A 19121-nucleotide genomic window follows, 5' to 3' on the forward strand; every position below is an offset into this window, starting at 1 on the left:
CCATCAAGCTCATTTGTGGTTCTGAACAGTTTCTTGTTGTCGTTTCATTCTTTTACCTCTTTTATTCCAATGAGTTTCGTATCTCTGAACCCATCCATCACATTTCAATTCAGTCTTGCATTGCTGCTGGAAGACTCCCAATTTAATTTCTATTATTTTAACACATTACATAATAATATGAACATAATTTGTTGACTGTTTCAAACTGCACATTTTTTTAAAAATGAAGGTTGCGATAAAGACTTTTTTGAAAAATTTGAAGTGTCCTTGCTGTAACATTTTTGCCCAGCAACAAGAATAATAAAAATTTATTGATTTTTTTACAAGTTCAGTCAAAAATATTGGTCATTCATTTGGGTGGCATACTGCAGTTCTTTCGTTGCAGCTTTAACAAAATAAGGAAGAAAAAAAAATTTTTTTAATACTAGTTGAAAATAATGAATCAGGAAAACCAGGTTGATAGCAAGAGGTCTGCTCTGGATTTTGATTTTTTCAGAGTTTATAAGGGTTTTTCACAGTACAGCCATGGCTGGAAGAGAAGAGGTGACTACAGCTTGAAATGAAGTCTCAGATCTCTCAAATCACAGCCAGATGAGAGCATTCAGGTCCCCTGGCTTCCTCTTGCTTCCACTGAACAGACATTCCTCTTCATCTGAAAATTCTATTTGTTTTGCTTCCTTTCAAAATAAATCCTGAGATCTGGTTTTTGACTTGAGATTAAATGAAAAGGGAGTAGGTAGCCAGTGAGAAAAGGCTCACTAAAACAAGAAAACGTATAGGTGTCTGTGGAATAAAAGCTAATTTACCTCAAAAAAAAATCCATAATAAGATATTGATTACACTTTTTATTACGAGGGTGCTGTTGAGTCAGGGACAGCTTCAGTAAATAATACCAAAGATCAAAACTTTTCAGTATTTGGTTTCACAGAAAAGGGTTATAATTACAGTCTGGGGCAGTTTAAACAGATTAATAACTTCTCTTAGAGAAATATAAACCATGGGGATAACGTGTTCTTTTCCAGGCAGATGAGATTTGGATATTAAAAAAAAAAAATTAGATGACATAAAACCTCATGTAATTTCCTTTTGTTTTAAATTTCCTTTATGTGCTTACCCATATTTTTCATTTTATTAGTTTCATTTGGTTTTTGGTGTGCTCTGATTTTCTGTTGCACAGAGAAGTGTTATAACAGTGGCAAACAGGGACAAACAGGGACAAACCCACTGTGGGGTCTTTTGTTGTCAAGCTGTGGATTCCTGATGCTTCTGGTTATCCCTCTTGCCTCTGATCACTTTGTCTCACGTCCTTTCAGTTTGCAGGGGAGTCTGCAAACCTAAACAAATGCAAAGTAAAATCAAACCTCCTATTTTCTCTATTAATATAAATATGGTCAGCACGGTCCCATGAAGACTGTGCTTGACTTTAAATTAATATTTCAGGCTCCACACACAGCCCTCTCATGCCCTTTCAGATGCTTTTGAGGACGTCGTGGCTTCCAGGTGCTTCTGCAGAAGGTTTGGCATCACCAGGAGTTTTCTGCCCCAGCTGTCACTGCTGGGCAGGAGTGTCCCTCACCAAAGAACCTCAAATGTCACACAGGGTTGGAGTGCAATAGTGAGAGTGAAGACACAAGGCAGTGTTCACAGGAGATCATGTTTAGGATTCATTCAGGATGCTTCCACTTTATTAACACAGTGCAGGGGTGATTTTCAGGCTGCTACAGCCCTGGGTTTGCCAGGTAAGCACGTGGTACCTGCCTGGTGGATGCAGCACATTAAGAGAGGAATTAATAAAGATTCCTAAAGGTGGGTGCTGTGTTTAAAGGGTGCTGGGGACTCTGCACTGCTGGGTGTTGGCACACAGCTGTCTGCTGCTGCCTGAACATCAGTACATTGTGTTTCTATTCATCTGAGTAATGAATATGCAAATGAGAAGTCTTTTACTGAGCTGGTTTGGTGACCCTGGAAAGAAGGAGAAGCAAACAATGGGAGGAGAGAAGCAGCAGTGGCTGCATAAACAAAAAAAATATCTCTGTAGCTCTCACCAGTGATGTGAAGGACTCAAATCCTTACCCAATTATCAGGGTGGAGACAATTCTTCACAGAAACGACAAAAAAAAATATCTCTGTGGCTCTCACCAGTGATGTGAAGAAGGACTCAAATCCTTACCCAATTATCAGGGTGGAGACAATTCTTCACAGAAACATGGAATGTTATGGGTTGGAAGGGACCTCAAAGATCATCCAGTTCCAACCCTCTGCCATGGACAGGGACACTTCCACTATCCCAGGTTGCTCGAAGCCCCACCCAAACTGGCCTTGGAGACTTCCAGGGATGGGGCAGCCACAGCTTCTCTGGGCAGCCTGTGCCAGGGCCTCACCACCCTCACAGTGAATTTTTCCTTTCTAAAAAGCAATCTAGATCTATTTTCTTCCAGTTTAAAGCCATTTCCCCTTTTTCTGTCACTATATGCGCCTGTAAATAGTCTTTGTTTTCTTCTGAAAAGAAGTTCTGGATCTCAGTCTGAACCTGCTCTTGGATTTGAGAGTCCTGCTGTTCATGCTCTGAGCTGAAAAGGTTCCCCTAATCCTTGGGCCATGGGTGGTAAGTGCAGAACCTGCAAAATATGTCAACATGCACTGAAGTTCTTGTTATAACCTCACTATACTGATTTTTGTGCGTTTAACAAACAAGTTGTTTTTCAATTCTCTGATATCTTTTCTTATTCCACCAGTACAGAATTCTCACTATTTCAAGGCAGAACTTGGCCAGCAAGTTTTGTAGTTTCTGTGGAAAAAGAGGGTTTTATTACATTTTAATAGATTCATCCAAAAAGAATTCCTTAATAGTCAGGGGTTTCCTGCCAGGAAAGAAAAAGAAAGATCCTTATTACTTTGGTGCTTTTAATTTTTTTAAAATTAATTTTCCAAGGCATTTCTCTTGAGTGAGACCTTCTTTCACCAGGCATATCTTGCTTCTTTCTTCTTCTGCAGAGACACTAGAAGCAGCCACATGAGTGTTACAGCGAAATATAGTTTTGAAATATTTTTTTTTCTCATAATGGAATTTCCCTATTGTTCCTTTCCACACGTTTTTTTTTTTGATGTTTTTAGTGCCAAGAGCAGTTAACAAATATGAGGTGAGGGTAATGGATTGCATCTTTTATGAACAGGGATTTGTGGTCTGGGCTTTGCCTTTTGCCAGCTCCATGGACCTCAATGTGATTTTCACAGTCACTCCTGAGAGTGGTACCCCATGGCTGGAAACCATCACCACTGGGACAAAACAGGCTCTTTAAACAAGAAAGTTTTGGATTAATGACAATTTGAACCTATAATAAGTCAAACCACTGAAACAGGTGAATCTCTCTCCAGAGCAAACACCTGAAAAAGCAGAGTGTGGTGCTACTTGTAGCTAATCATCAAACAATGGCAAATACAGATGGTGATTTCCCTGCAGGAAAACAGGACAGACGGTGCAAGATGACTTTTTGAGCCAAAGCCACAGATAAATGTCAAGCAGGAAGCAGCTGGGTTAAGAGCAGAACTTAGTTAATGTTAGGTCCTGAGAGCATGAAGAAAAAGCCATGTTTTTCACACTGACTCTGTCATGCAGCAACAGAAACATCTTAACCAGGTACATCTGCATTTGGGAGGTGTGCCTTTATAGGATTTGAAAGTGGGTTCCTTGTGCTGGGCTGGTGAAAAGAGGGTTTGCTGTCTGTGCCTGGCCCAGGGGGATCTGCAGGGCTGCTCATTATTTTCCATTTTAGGATCTAAGAGTGGACCTGGAGAATTTTGGGAGGGATTCAACTTAACTCATAATGCCAGGACTTGAGCAAAGGTAGGTGTCATGACCTGGATAAAAATGAATAATCTGATTTCCAAGCTGGAAGGACATAAAATCTATGTTAAACAGCAGCATCTGATGGGGTTTTTTCCCTGGCTTTTCCTGGTTTGGAGACTGCTTTTTGAAACCCATCAGCTGTCCTAGAAATGGAATAAATGTAGCAGTCCAGACACAGGATGAAGGGCTGGACTCTCATCCTTGCCATCACCTTTACCCTGCAGAGTGACAGAGAAGAGTCTGATGTAATTCAAACATGGGAGAAATTATCTAAATCTTCATTTTAACTGACACAAAACCACTCCACAGATGTCAAGACCTGCTATTTCATTCTTCTGATCTCAGAACTGGCCAGACATTTTTGCCCACAGGAAGGGCAAACACCTCATCAGTGTATTAAACACCCAGTGTGGGGGCAAAAAGAAGTTGTAGTCAGACTCTTCTCAGTGGTGTCCAGTGACCATGGTGAGAATAAATAGGCATGAAGAGAAATACAGGAAATTCCTACAAATACAAGGAAGAATGTTATTCGTAGGGAAGGTGAGGCAAACAATGATTCTTGTTCCCTGGTCAAAGCCAGCTGGTCTGCACCACTGTTGGCTAAAGCACAGTGACATTTATTGCATTTTTTTTTTTCTACTTTCATCCTCCCACAGCCTGGAGATTCTCAGAGTCATCACCAGACGTGCTGGACCCTACCTTAATAACAACCTCATTTAATGCTTGATATGATGCTCAGGGAGTCCTAGAAGCATGGGATTGTTTATTTACAAATGTGCTTTCATTGCAGAAGTTGGGTTTGCTGAGCACTGAACAGCAGCAAGGACAGCATAAAGATGGTGATCACTCTAATATTATACATTAACTCATCAGGATGAATGTTATTTTGACAAATACTGGGCAAATTAATGGGCACAATTATAGTTTTGCGATTGGAAATGATTATCTGGATTTTTCAGCTGAGTGAAACCTCTGCACATGATAAAAGATGCTTGCCAATAAATATACCATCCCTGAATAAATCAACTGCTGTGCAGTTGAGAGTGATCCTGGATGGGTAGGAGATGAAGCAGGTGGTTCTTCCAGTTTTGGGAACCCAGAGTTCTGTGCCTGCATTTGTTTTCTCAGATTTTGCAGTCCTAGATATAACGCTGTAACATGCTGGAAGTGTTCCCAAAACCATGTAGCTGTGTTGCTTAGGGACATGGTTTAGTGGTGGGCTTGGCAGTGCTGGGTAAATGGTTGGATTCAATCTTAGGGGTCTTTTCCAACCTTTTCTGTGATTCTGTGCCATCTGTTTAGGTTAATTTGTTTTTATTTGCCTGTATCTGGAGGAAGCTGAACTGTCAGTTCAGCAATATCCAGATGTCTCATGGCACTTTTCCTCTCTCCTTTTTGGAAGTTTGATGGAAGACACAGCAGTGCAAAGGCTGAAAGATCCTGACCAGTCTGTTCTATAGACCAGTGGCAACTTCACACAGTCAGAAGGAACAACTGAAGTTACCTAATTTGATTTTCCATAGCAGAGAAACCAGAAATTTTCCTGGAGTTCATGATAATTTGAACAATACCTTGAAATTTAAGGAAACTCCTTCCTCTTGCTCAGCAATGGAGAATCTACTGTGACTTTAATAAATTTTGGTACTTCACTGCCCTTGCAATTAAAATCCTTAACTTCATTTCCCTCTGCACTTGCCAACATTAACCTCTGTTTTATTTGATAGACACTTTTCCAACCTACAGGAAACCAAATGATTATTTGAGTGCCTGGTACAAGCATTTTAAAATTTGTACTCAGTGTTTTGCTAAACTGAAAGCACCTGTTACACCATGTATTTTCCCTTCATAGAAATTTACAATCTCATTATGGCTCCTTTAACTTTCTTTGGGCTCAACTAAAAAGATTGAGCTCCTTCTGTTTTTCATGCAAAGGTTCATTTTGTGCCATTATATCATATTTTGACCTTTGTATGATTTGAAATGCTCCTTCTTGCACTAGGGGCTATTGGAACTAAACGAAAGGGAAATAATCTTAACACACCAACCTAATCTATTCTGATTTGCACAATCAAAGTCCTTATTGGCCTTTACAGCTACAGCATGGAGAAATATACTGCAGAGAATTGCAAGTTAGACTAAGCATGGCTTATTCCACTGGAAATTAATGACTTTAGTGGCACCACATGTAGCATAAGAACCTATCCTGTAAAACAGAAGCTCAACATTTATGGGCTATGGGGAAGGTCTTCAAGCAGTCCTAGTGGAAGTCAATGCAGTGGGTCAAAATTATGCTGGCTGAGGAAATATTACCTTTGTTTTGTGTTAATATAAGGAATAATGGTATAAATAGGCTTTTATTTGGTTTGTGCCCCAGCAGATATGACAAAGGGCAGTGCAGTGACATTAAAAAAAAACCCCTGAAATACTCAACTTTGCCCAGCTTTAATTGGTTAAAGCTGCAGAATACCCTTCTCATGATAACTCCTCCCAGGAATTTGAGGAATTTTCACCCCTCTTACGTGTTTTTGGTGCCTAATTGCAGGGTTTTGTTATTCTTTTGACAAATGACTCCCTGATTTGTTAAAATAATTCTCCCTTTCCCCTGCACACTGGCAGTGAGCAGAGTCTTTCAGCCTCTTCATTGTCTCTCGTCTGATGATCCTGTGTTTTTTTCTTGTGGTGTCCCTAATTTCTTCATGGTGTTATACCATGGTATCAAATTTATGTCTATATTTTCACTGTCAGTTAAAATAAAATACTTCAGCCTATTTTGGACTCTGTTGTCTTTATTCTAACTCGAAGGACAATGTGAAATATTGACAGACAAGGTGTTGCTGCCCCATCCCTGGAAGGGTTCAGGGTCAGGTTGGACAGGGCTTGGAGCAACCTGGGATAGTGGAAGGTGTCCCTGCCCATGGCAGGGGATTGGAACTGGATGATCTTTAAGGTCCCTCTCATTCTGTGATTCTGTGCTTCTGTATTTGCTTTTCCAGAGGGATTTGAAATGAGATTAGACAACATTTTTTCAGCTCATTAAGGTTTCACAATTTCAGCTGGCAAATACCACGAACATGGAGTGACGACAGGATCTACAACCCAAAAAGCAGTGCAAACAAGAGGCTCTAACAGTCCTGACATGGTAGGATTGCATTTTACACAGGAGTATTGGCACAGCAGCAGCAACCAGCACAAATCACTGCACAGCCAGGCAGAGCATGTAACAACCCCACAGCTCTCCAGGCTCATTTCTGCACATTAAACTCACTGCTCTCTGTCACAAGCACATGAATAATGCATCGGTTCAGCAGCAAAGTTGGCAGGCTGAGGCTCATCAGGATTGGGTTTCCTTCTTCCCTCCTTCACAGAGATCAGAAGCATCAAAGGAAGTTTTGTGGGAGGTACTGATAGAAATAGTGGGCAGAAATGATTTGCTCTTGCCAAACCACTGCCAGGATCTGGTGTGAAAAATCCAGGGACATGATAAGCCACCCAGGGAACTGAGATCTCCAAAGGAACATGGTTCCTTGGATGGGAGCCATTCTAGAAAAGACCTTTACCTCTTTCCTTCTTAATCAAGGCTAACCCCTGTAAAATTTGTATGATTTGAATTCATGTCTTCTCCTTTTTGTGTCTTCCAGACTATGAGCAAGCTGGAAGGCTCTAAGAAAATGCACAGGATCAACTGTTCTATATTATTCTGTGGTGGATATTTAGACTGTTTTTGAGAACATGAAATGTTTTTGGACACAGAGAGAATGGCCCATTTCTGTGCTGTCTATCCTATGCTCCTTTCAGTAAGGGGGCATTTTGTGGAGCGTTATTTCTTATTTGTTTCTGGGTTTTCTAAATAATTTTTTTTCCCCAGTACCAAGCCTAAATTCCCATATTTCAACCCAAACCCTTGTTTCCCACCTAAGTCAGAATGCAGAGTGATACATTCTGCTTCTTTCATTTCTCCTTCTTTGACAGAAAGGTCAGTTCCTGTTTTCCTCCCCTGCATGTCAGTTTTCCTAAACCACTGATCACTATTGAAAGAGCAGAAACATAATATCTTCTTTTTTTCCCCTCTTCTCCTTCCTTTGTCTCCCCCGCCCTAGTGATGCTCTTAAATCTTACACTAAATAATAAGAAATTTTGGTAGATTTTCCACACCATTTTATTGGCCCAGGTTTGCAGGTGAATTATGGAGCTGAATCTCACCCTTGGACAGCAAAAGTCTTTTAAATTCACACATAGAATATACTTTTGCTGTAAAATGTCAATTTTTTTTTTTTTTGAAAACTGATGATTTTGACAATATTTTGTTCTCAAAGTATGAAAAATTGATCATCCTATAAATAATTCAGCAGCTCTATTTCTGATTTTAGAAAAGCTTGAGCGTTGCTATTCCTGGTTTTAATTTTCTTACCCAGTCCTGTGTGACTGCTCTTGTAACCTGATGGCTTTAGCAGAGTCTGATTACATGGAACTCTTTCCTGAGCAGCCTGAGACCTCCCTGGGACTTGGGTTCCTGACCTAAATGTGGCCTCCTGATTGCATTACATGAACAGGAATCAATCATCCACATAACCTGCTCACAGATTTCTGATTAATAAATACTGCTCAGTTCTGCAATTACCAGTAAGGAAGCTGGGGACAACTGGTCACTGAGAGATCAGATTGTCAAAGATAACCAGACTAACTCCTGATTATCAGTACAGTCAGAGTGCCAAGTGCCTGTTTAGATAGGCAATGGATGCTAACTTCTTTTTACATTTTTAATTTAGGAAACATAACCAAACCCTAATTTTAAAAGACAATTTTTCTCTCTTTATACATATATGTTGACTTTCAGTAGTGAAATGAGCTAGAAATATTCCAATGCATCAAAACAAAATGAAATGCCTTGATTGAGCTGAAACAATTAAGGAATGTTTCAGGCAATTAAATTTTGTGAGAAATGTCAAAAATTGGCTTTGTTTCATTTCAGTAAAACAAATCTCTTCTGAAGATGTCATAATTTCCACAAAGTGGAATTCTCAAGTTTCTATGAGCTTCACATTTATTGTTATTGGGTTTCACACTCCTGTGAAAACAACTTGACATGTTTTTCCAATACAGTAACTGTGAAACAAACAATTTTCTTTCAAGCTCTGATTAGACTGGCTTGTGCTTGATCTTGTCTGATGGCTATTTCCCTTTCTCCCCTTTGTTTTTAATTATATTTATTGTTTTTTAAATGAGTCTTTGAGCTTGGAGCATCTGTTCTCCTTGGGTGTGCACAGACAATTTGTGGGTCTTCACTGATGCCAAATGGAGGCTCCAGGAGATATGGAAATTACACAGCCAGGAGTGCAGGAAGGTGATGTGATTCAGGCAGAGAGGAAGGGATGTGAAGGCCTTGAAATGTGGATGCTCATCCTGATTTCACCATTGCTCCCATCTGGGACAAACCACTGTCCCTTTTAATCACTTTTGGCCTGTGGCTTCCCAGCATCTCTCTGCTCTTTAATTGTAAATCCAAACTGAAGAGAATCTTCCTCTTGCAAAAAATATACAGCTCCCAGAGCTATTTCTTTTTCAATCTGAATCTTATACAGAAAATAAATTTCCTTGTCTTTACATTCTGATGAATGTCAATAATATGATACATTACAGAAATCTCATAAGTGTATTTTATAACTGAGCTAGTATTCATTAAACAAAAGCAAAGTTTGAATCTTCTGGTAGCTGTTAATCTTTGTTCCTCTTGTGAGTAAAAAGTTCTTTACACAAGGACAAAGAAATTTTTACCACTAAGTGTTAATCACTTATGCTGTAAGAAAACAATCACCTCTGGATTTTCAATAAACTGCTTCAAGGTTAGAAGCAAAATTAAGTTCAGGGTATGCTGGAAAAGAAATTCCCCACGTCCCTTAATGTCAAAGAGAACAAGGCAGAGCAGTCTCCTGCAGAAAATGTAATAAAGTTAATGCTTGGATAAATATTTGTAGCAGTTTCTGAAGTAGCAGCAAGGTTTTAAGGAATTGCCAGTAAATGCTGTTGCACAAGTGTTTTGCAGGTGCAAAGAGTAAGATGTTTTGTGGGGAATTTGTTCCAAAAATAGGTAATTGAGATAAATATCCTTGAACTGAAATTGCTACTAAAATCTTGTTCTCCACAAATGTATTTAAGCATATGCTTTGCTCTGAGCATATAAACACTGGCACTGAAGTCACTGAAAACAACCTCAAGGCCAAGCCAAACTGAGCTGAATTGAATTTCTTCTCTGTTTTATAACGTGGTTATTAAGCAGTTAACACTGCTATTGCTGTAGCTTCTCTTTTGCCAAGATGGACTAATAAACATGACATTTTTAATGTATAATTTGCATAATGCTTCTGTTAATTTGTTATTTTCATTACAGCAACAGAATGAAAACGACATATTACGCCCATAAAAAATATACAGCAGTGCTAATCCCTGTAGTCATTACACTGTTAACTGAATTGCATCTTTTGCCTGGTCATTATTGTTATTTATAAAGCTTCTTGATAAGGGCTGAGTGCAAGGCAATGGGAAAGTCTCCTGATTTATCAAGGAAAGAATAAAATACTAAAATGAAGGAGAAAGCCAAGAGGGAGGGGAATTGGGGCCCAAACCACAAACTGATGAATGTGCTTTGCTGCAGAGCTAGAAATGAACCTGTCTAGAAGGGAGATTTTTTTGGTAACAACTGTTTTCTCTCTGGATCTGCCTGTACTAAATTTAACCCCTCACTGTCTCAGGTGCCTCACATACATATGGCAAAGCATAAACCTTTGTCCCATGACACACCTGATGGCTGTGAGCATTTACAGGGAGGAAGGATCCATTTTTATGTACAGAGAACTGTGGAGGAAGCTGGCATAAAGCTTATGGTGCTCTCCTACAAGTATCTAAGATGCTCAGAGATGAGCACTTTGGTGGTGGGGATGGGCTGAGAGCTGGAGTTGTTCAGCCTGGAGAAGAGAAGGCTCCAGGGAGCCCTCATCACCTTCCAGTGCCCAAAGGGGGCTTTACAGGAAGGCTGGAGAGGGACATTTTCCAAGGGTAAGCAGTTGTAGGACATGAATAATCACTGCCTGCATTTGGTGGACAGAAACTGAGGCACAATAAAACCTAAAATTGAGTAGAACACCCAGCGAGTAAAAATGGCAAAGGCTTTAGTGAGGGGCAGTTGGTCCTTGGGAAATGCCCAGGAATATTAAAAGAAAAGTTAATTGAAGGATGGGGTCACTTGCTATGATGTTAAGCAAGAGGATTCATTGCCATGATTTAAAATGAAAAACTGATAGAAGAGGTATGATCTAGCATAGGACAAATATTGTAATACTGCAAAAGACATTACAGCAGCATTCCAATACCTAAAGGGGGCTTCCATGAAGGCTGGAGAGGGTCTTTTCCCAATGGCATGGAGGGAAAGGACAAGGGAAAATGGCCTTAAGATGAAGGAGGACAGGTTTAGATTAGACATGTGGGAAAAAAAAAATCTTTATTATGAGGGTGGTGAGGCCCTGGCACAGGCTGCCCAGAGAAGCTGTGGCTGTCCCATCCCTGGAAGTGTCCAAGGCCAGGTTGGATGGGGCTCTGAGCAACCTGGGACAGTGGAAGGTGTCCCTGTCCATTGCAGGGGGTTTGGAAGTGGTGTTGAAAGCCCCTTCCAACCCAGACCATTCCACGATCCTATGATGTAGTCCAGAAGTTGAAAGAAGGGAGGGAATTGTTCTCCTGCTGTTATGATCCTCATGAGCACTTCATGAAGTAAGTAGTGTTAGTGCAACAAAGGAGTTTTGGATTAGACACTGGCAAAGAAAGTTCTGACACGAAAGTTAAAAAATGGTGGGGCAAATTGCCTAAGTTAAATGTGGACTCTGTCCCACAAGGCTTTATAAATGTGGTGGGTGAACATCTGGGAGGAATGACCTAGGGACAGGAAACTAGGCTAGCACATGAGTTCTTGATGTCCTGCCAGCCCCAATTTTTGATAATTGAGTGCGAAATTATCACTACCAATGCCTAGACAGACAAACAGAGGGGGCTACAAGTGACCCTCTTCTTCCTGACTTCCTTCCTACCTTCTTATGGTCCCTTAGTGCCAAATTTTCACCATTAAAAGATTTTCTATCTGCTGTTTTATAATGCACACCACTTTTTCTCTCTCTCTCTTCCTTTGTAATTCATCCATCACCACTATATCTATCTAACTGTTCTTCATCTACAAACATCATGCATGATTAGATATCCTTTATAACCTCCTCTAGCTCCTCTCTGCCCTCTCACACAGTGCCTTCTGAAGAGTGCCATCAGTTACTGAATATTCACAGCAGTGCTGCTGTCTGAGGTAACAATTTTATTTTCTCCTGCACAGCATCACAGCTGACTTACAGCCCTTTCTCAGAGGGAAAGCAAAGCTGAGCCATTCTCTCATCTCATTCTCAAATGTAAAGTAGTTAAGAATTATAGGAAGCTATTTCTTTATTGCTTTTGTGCTCCTGTCCCTTTAGCCACCTACACAGCTGCCAGATGATTTAAGACTCTGACAGACAAGAGGAGATAAATCTTGCTGCAGAGATGCGAGAGGCAGCCACCTGCTGCCTGGGACTGTCAGACTTTCAGGGCAGGAGGATGCAGAAGGATGCAGATGTCTGGATTTTGGTCACTGAGCTCAGCCTGACTGAAGTGCCCACAAAAGTGCAGTGACATAATAAACCTGGCCTGGCTGGGTGTGTCTTGAGGCCTGATGGTGCTGCTCAGCTGAGGAGCAGCAGCTCCCAGTAAGGGAGTTTAGTTGAGTGTCATCTCTGGTTGTGCCTGATGAGTTCAGGGCACAGGCCACTGTGATAATGATCCCCTGGATTTTCTTTTAGTGATGGCATTGAAGGTGATAACACCACAAATTTCTTCAGCAAAAATATATCAGAGACCTCAGAGACAGGAAGATTTGAGATAATATTTGAGGAGACAGAGATAACAGGAAGGACTTTTTGTAGTGTATTGTGATGGAAAATGTCAGTTTTATATGTCTGAGTTTATGTTTCTTGAAAATGGGATGTCCGATGGGTTGTCAGGAACAAGAAGAGCCTGCTCTTTCCTTTGGAGTCCTCCTGAGCCCAGTCTTGACAGGCAGCAGTTGAACACACAGTGGAACAGGTTTGCAAATTTCAGCATAGAATTGAAGACCTGTGGAAGGGCAGACACCAAGAGATGACCAGGAGGGTGGGGCAGATCTCAAGGAGGGCAAGAGCTTGCTGAAGGGGAGAGACGAGTGGGCAGGGTTTACTGCTGCTCAGAAATTCTCTGAGTTAATTAAAAGGCATGTAAGGATGCAGTGGGCAAATGAGTGCTGGGTGGAAACACTTACATGGGTTTTCTGTCTGACGAAGATAAAATGCTCTTTCACAACAGTTGTGCCGCTACCCAGGGTAGAACCCGATTAGTGTGGAGATGGCTGGGCAATTTGTGGACATGTGCAAGGAATTGAGTCACCTCAGCACAAGTTATTTCTCATTAGCTGAACACTGCTAATGACTGAATACATGAGCCTTATATGTAGTGAGTGCAGAGTGAAAAGTTTTGACTCAAACAGCTTCCAAATATTTCCTTCACTTTTTAGAATTGGGCAGGAGAAATATCTTTGCATTTTATGACATTGTCTTAGAAGATTGCTCTTCTCCAGAAACCTTTGGGATTGGCTTTTAACAATTCTGATGCCACTGCATCAGCAGTGCTCCCTGGATCCCAGAGTCTTGACCTGGGCTGTGGGAGCTATAGAGCATATGGCATGAACTGGGGGATGGATGGCACACTGGATGATGCTGGTGGGAAGGGCAATGGCTGGTAGTCTTAGGTTGATGAATCTTTAGAAGGGTAAAATCTCTTCCCTTGAACTACTGGCAGTGTCCTTCCCAATATTGCCCAGAATATTGTTGACCATCATGGCTACAAGGGCACATTTCTGTCAGGACTGTTGTCAGTTTGGTGTTTGCCAGGATCCCCAGGTCATTCTAGACAGAACTTTCCAGAGGATGGCACCCAGCCTCTACTGGGATTAATCTTCCCCATGTGCAAAAAATTCCTTATTTCTGTTGATCCATTCCTACAGATTGTCAAGGTCCCCCTCATTGGCAGCACATCCATCTGGGGTAGCAACCACTACTCCAGCTCTGTATTATCTGCAAACCTGCTGTGGGTCCATCCTGTCCCACCATCCATGCCATTAACAGGGTTGTGGAAGTGCCTTGTCCCCAGTATTGATCCTTGGCAGACAATCTTGTGGTCTGGCTTCCAGCTGGATTCCGTGACACTGACCACAACCTTTGTGCCCTACACTTTCACTTGCTTTTCAGTCTACCTCAGTGTCCACTTGTATAGTTCATATACAGGTCTGTCTCCAGAAGGATTTTATGAGACACAGCGTTAATTACTGTTTATAGTAATTCAGTAATTTCCCTGTCTTGTACACTTAAAAATCCCCTATTGACATTTCCCAAATAATGCCCCTGCAGAGAGGGTGAACTTGCTTCACCTGCACAGTGCCAACATAAGTATATTTGCATAGGTGCCACGACCACTGTGAGTTGTGGTTCTGGGTGTACGAATCTACATACAAACACTAATTACATTCACAGCTGCTGTGGTTCTTTTGCTTAGTGCAAGTGACCTCCCATGCTGACATGATTGAACATGCTTATTTTGTTTTTAGGCGTGTTCACACTGTAAAATGCCTGAACTGACCCTAAAAGAGGCCTGAAACAAGTTTAAGTTCCCAAAAAAGTCTTTACATGGCACTACCCAGCCTGGTGTCAGCAAACCCTCATGAGGTATGATGATAATAGCATTTTTTCATGCCACCAGTACTGGAGCTGACCAGCAAGGCAGTGTTGTCTGCATGACAAAGTGCTAGTAAATGCACCACTGTGCTCCTACTGACGTCCCAGTAAAGCCCTTACGCAAGGAGGAGGCACTGATATGTTCAGAATATAACATCCTCCTCTTCAGATCTGGTTTAACAGAACTATTTCAAGAATTAAAATAAATAAAATAAAGTTTCCAAGACAATTTTCAGGAGGAATTGAGGACGAAGTGACAAGACAGACTCAGCACATAATTGGGAAAGTGTAGAAGACATTTTGAGGCTGGTTAGGAATCAGATCCAAAGCAATTCTGAAAAGGAAAAATGCCAGCTAAGCTGTGTCATATATCCCAGAACCACCTTCCTTCTGAATAACTTGATATATACCCTCCTTTAATTGGTTTAGATGGCCTTTGCTCCTTCCTTTTCTAAGCTGAGGTTCATGTCTTGCAAAAGCTGGTTATGTTTCCTTTGCTCATTACATCGACTACTGAGTTGGAAGAATTAATTAGTTGATTACGATAAAATCTAATTACTGTTTGCAGTTGGATTAATTAACCAAATTCTGAGAGATCCCTTCTACTCCCTAGCTGTTCCAGTGTAAGCAAGAAGATACATCCTAAGGGGTAATGACTTGGTAAATACTTAATAAGCAGCATCTGCAATAGACATATTTGCAAAACTCAAACATTGGAATTCAGCCCTTGGATGTACTTGGAATGCTTGTCATTGAGTAGGACAAAGGGAAGGATGGAAGAAAATATTCACACAATGAAAATGCATGACTGATGTGAAAGACCCTGTGGTTGAGGCCTAGTTTTGTTTTGTGAAAGGAGACCTGGCATGAAAAATATTTTTGGGCAAAACCCCAGAACAACCAAAAAAAATGAGACAGGAGGAAGTGTGGTGTCATTGCTGCCCACTGGGCTGGCACAGAGACTCTGCAGGTGTGGCATGAGCAGAAAGAAAGGCTCTGCAAATGCCTGGAGCAAACTCCATCAAAAATGCATTTACACTTTCATCAGTCATGAGTCAGACATGTCATTGTCAATCCATCTTCTGTGCTGGTAGGTTGGACTGGGAAATGTGGTTGTGGGGATGGGAATTTGCTGTTTTCTGGCAGCCCACCCTGCATGGTGTTGACCCCCAGGAAAGAGTTTTGTCTTTTTGCTGTACGGCCTTGTGTGCCCTCAGGGCTCAGGGTTAGTTTTGGGGTAGGTTTAGAGATGTTCCCTGCCTCTTTTCAGGTATTTTCTGTGTACAGCTCTTCAGTGAGCTCACTGCTTTTGACTTGGTGAAGACAAAAGTGTGACAAATTCATCTGAAGTAGGTCAGATACCTACCTCAGGATGAGATGATAGGCACTCTAGAGAGAGCTGTCCCTCTGCATTGACTACAAAAGGACTTCAGCTCACATACAGAACGTCTGAGTGGTTTGAGTTTGAAAGGACCTTAAAGATCATCTGCTCTTTCATCTGTCCCATCCTGGTGTCTGCAGAAGGCACGTAGCTGTATGCAAGCTAGATACTAAGAGTGTTAATAGGCCAAGGAAAGAAAAACAAGGAATAGGATGCTTGGACATCCTCACCCAAACCCAGTTTTAGTCATGGCTCATAATCTGAAGGCTGATCATGTTTTCAAATAGCACAAAATGTAAATATATTTGGAGGAATATTAATTTTGGTCATACCAGGCCTAATGGCTTTTGTCTATTTGTGGTGTGTGAACATGGTATGTGGCAAATTGGTCAATATATTGCAAGAGATGTACATAAACCTCTTCTACACCAGTAAATGAACCAGCACAAGGAAATGCTCTCAGACACTGGTACTTGCTTTGCCTGGGCTGTGGAATCATCTCTCAAAGAGTTTCTAATGCAGTTAGGATGGCCAGTGATCATCTGGACCAGGCAGCTGGATGTGGCCACCAGAGAATCTCAGAATGGCTTGGGTTCAAAGGGACCTTCAAGGCCATCGAGTTCCAACCCTTCTGCCATGGGCAGGGACACCTTCCACAAGACCAGGCTGCTCAGGGCTCCATCCAGCCTGGCCTTGAACACTTCCAGGGATGGGCCAGTCACAGCTTCTCTGGGAGACCTGTGCCAGGGCCTCATCACCCTCCAACTAATGAGTTTCTTTGTAATATTTAATCTAAGGTTACCTTCTCTAAGTTTGAAGCCATTACCCTCAGTGTTGTCATTCCAGGCCCTTGTAAAAAGTCCCTCTGCATCTTTCTTGTAGGCTCCTTCAGGTACTGTAAGGCCAAAATTTAATCACACCAAAGCCTTCTCTTCTCTTTGCTTTGCCTGGGCTGTGGAATCATCTCTCAAAGAGTTTCTAATGCAGTTAGGATGGCCAGTGATCATCTGGACCAGGCAGCTGGATGTGGCCACCAGAGAATCTCAGAATGGCTTGGGTTCAAAGGGACCTTCAAGGCCATCGAGTTCCAACCCTTCTGCCATGGGCAGGGACACCTTCCACAAGACCAGGCTGCTCAGGGCTCCATCCAGCCTGGCCTTGAACACTTCCAGGGATGGGCCAGTCACAGCTTCTCTGGGAGACCTGTGCCAGGGCCTCATCACCCTCCAACTAATGAGTTTCTTTGTAATATTTAATCTAAGGTTACCTTCTCTAAGTTTGAAGCCATTACCCTCAGTGTTGTCATTCCAGGCCCTTGTAAAAAGTCCCTCTGCATCTTTCTTGTAGGCTCCTTCAGGTACTGTAAGGCCAAAATTTAATCACACCAAAGCCTTCTCTTCTCTAGGGTGGACCACCTTAATTTTCTCTGCCTTCCCTTGTAGGAGTTGTGCTCCATCCCTCTGATCATCTTGGTGGCCTCCTCTGGACTCACTCCCTACATTTCCATGTCCTTCCTGTGCTGGAGATTCCAGAGCTGGAGGCAGCTCTGCAGATGGGATCTTCCCAGAGCGGAGCTAAAACAATTCCAATTCAAAGCACTAATTGTCCATGTTGAGAGTAGCTGAATGGTTCTTTCACTGTTAAGTTCTTTTTATAAAGTCAACCCAAACAATTTCAGCTCAGGAGCACAAAAATTCAAAGCTGTCCTACAGATGTCTGGCAAGTTGACTTCCTTGTCTGGTTGATTTTCTTTGTTGTCCAATTGCAATCTGTGAGAAAACCTCCCAGCAGCACAATGTGGATAAACATGTTGTGAATTGGATAATGCTACAGATTATAGGATGTGCAGTAAAGTGAAGGGACAGCACAGACAACATCTGGAAGAAAACATGAGGGATTTTGTTGTGTTAGGTGATGGCTGTGAGTCACCACACAGCTGCATGCAAAATGTAGGGAAGAGGCAACAGCCTTGGGCCAAGCTGGATGCAAATATATGCCAGGAAATAGGAAAGCATGAGAGAAACTGTAGAATGGTGCTTTGTGAGGTGAATCTAAATCCTCCATAAATTCAATACAAATACTTAATTAAAAAGGTTATTGTCTTTCACAGTTGTGTGATCTGAGACTCTGAGAGGTCAGGGATTAGTCCAAAGTCACCCCATGAGTCAGTAGATGAACTGAGATTGTCTAGAAGTGAAACTATGGTGACAATGAAAAAAATTTAAAATTCCAGCCTTCAGTGGAACCAACTCTTTTTCCTTTATACTTCTCCTAGCTTCCATTCCTATATGCTGCTTGTCAGACATTTCCTAAATTGCTCAATTTGGAAAAATCCTACAGGGAGCATTGACACAATTCATCATTCAGATGAAGAAGGTTGATTAAACAGAGGAGATGGATGTATAATATTTGAAGTAAGTAGTGCCAACAAAAGCCTCATGTAAAGACTCATCTATCCCCCTGAATCTAAAATCCATCAGTAATAAATTCTGGAGTGCCTGCAGCACCACACTCAAAGCTAAGCCTGATATCATGCTGTAAATTCAACCCACATTGGTTTTCTGATATAGATATATAACTTATGCAATTTCTTTAATTTTATTTTATGTCATGTTTTGTGGAGTAAATATGAAGTTTTCCAAAGGAAATTCAAATAATTGACAATATGGTGGTGGAGCATGGTTTGCAAAGCCTGTTGGTGTAATGTGGCTGACACTTGGCAGACTCTGAGCTGAGATGAAGCCCAGATCTTTCTGAAAGCTGCACTTTAGGTGTTTGAGGGAGCTGGAGGGACTCAGCCTGGAGAAAAGGAGGCTCAAGGGAAGCCTTTGTGGTCTCTACAACTCCCTGACAGGAGTTTGTAGCCAGGTGGGGGTTGGTCTCTTGTCCCAGACAACAAGAGGAAAGGGTCTCTGATTGCACCAGGGGAAAGTCAGGTTGGACATCAGGAAGAATTTTTTCACTGAAAGGGTGGTCAGGCATTGGAAGGGGCTTCCCAAGGGGTTGGTGGAGTTACCATGACTGTAGGTGCTCACGAAACAACTGGATGTGACACTGCTGTGGT

Source organism: Pyrgilauda ruficollis, unplaced genomic scaffold (genome assembly GCF_017590135.1).
Source record: "Pyrgilauda ruficollis isolate IOZ18807 unplaced genomic scaffold, ASM1759013v1 scaffold48, whole genome shotgun sequence".
Lineage (NCBI taxonomy): Eukaryota > Metazoa > Chordata > Aves > Passeriformes > Passeridae > Pyrgilauda > Pyrgilauda ruficollis.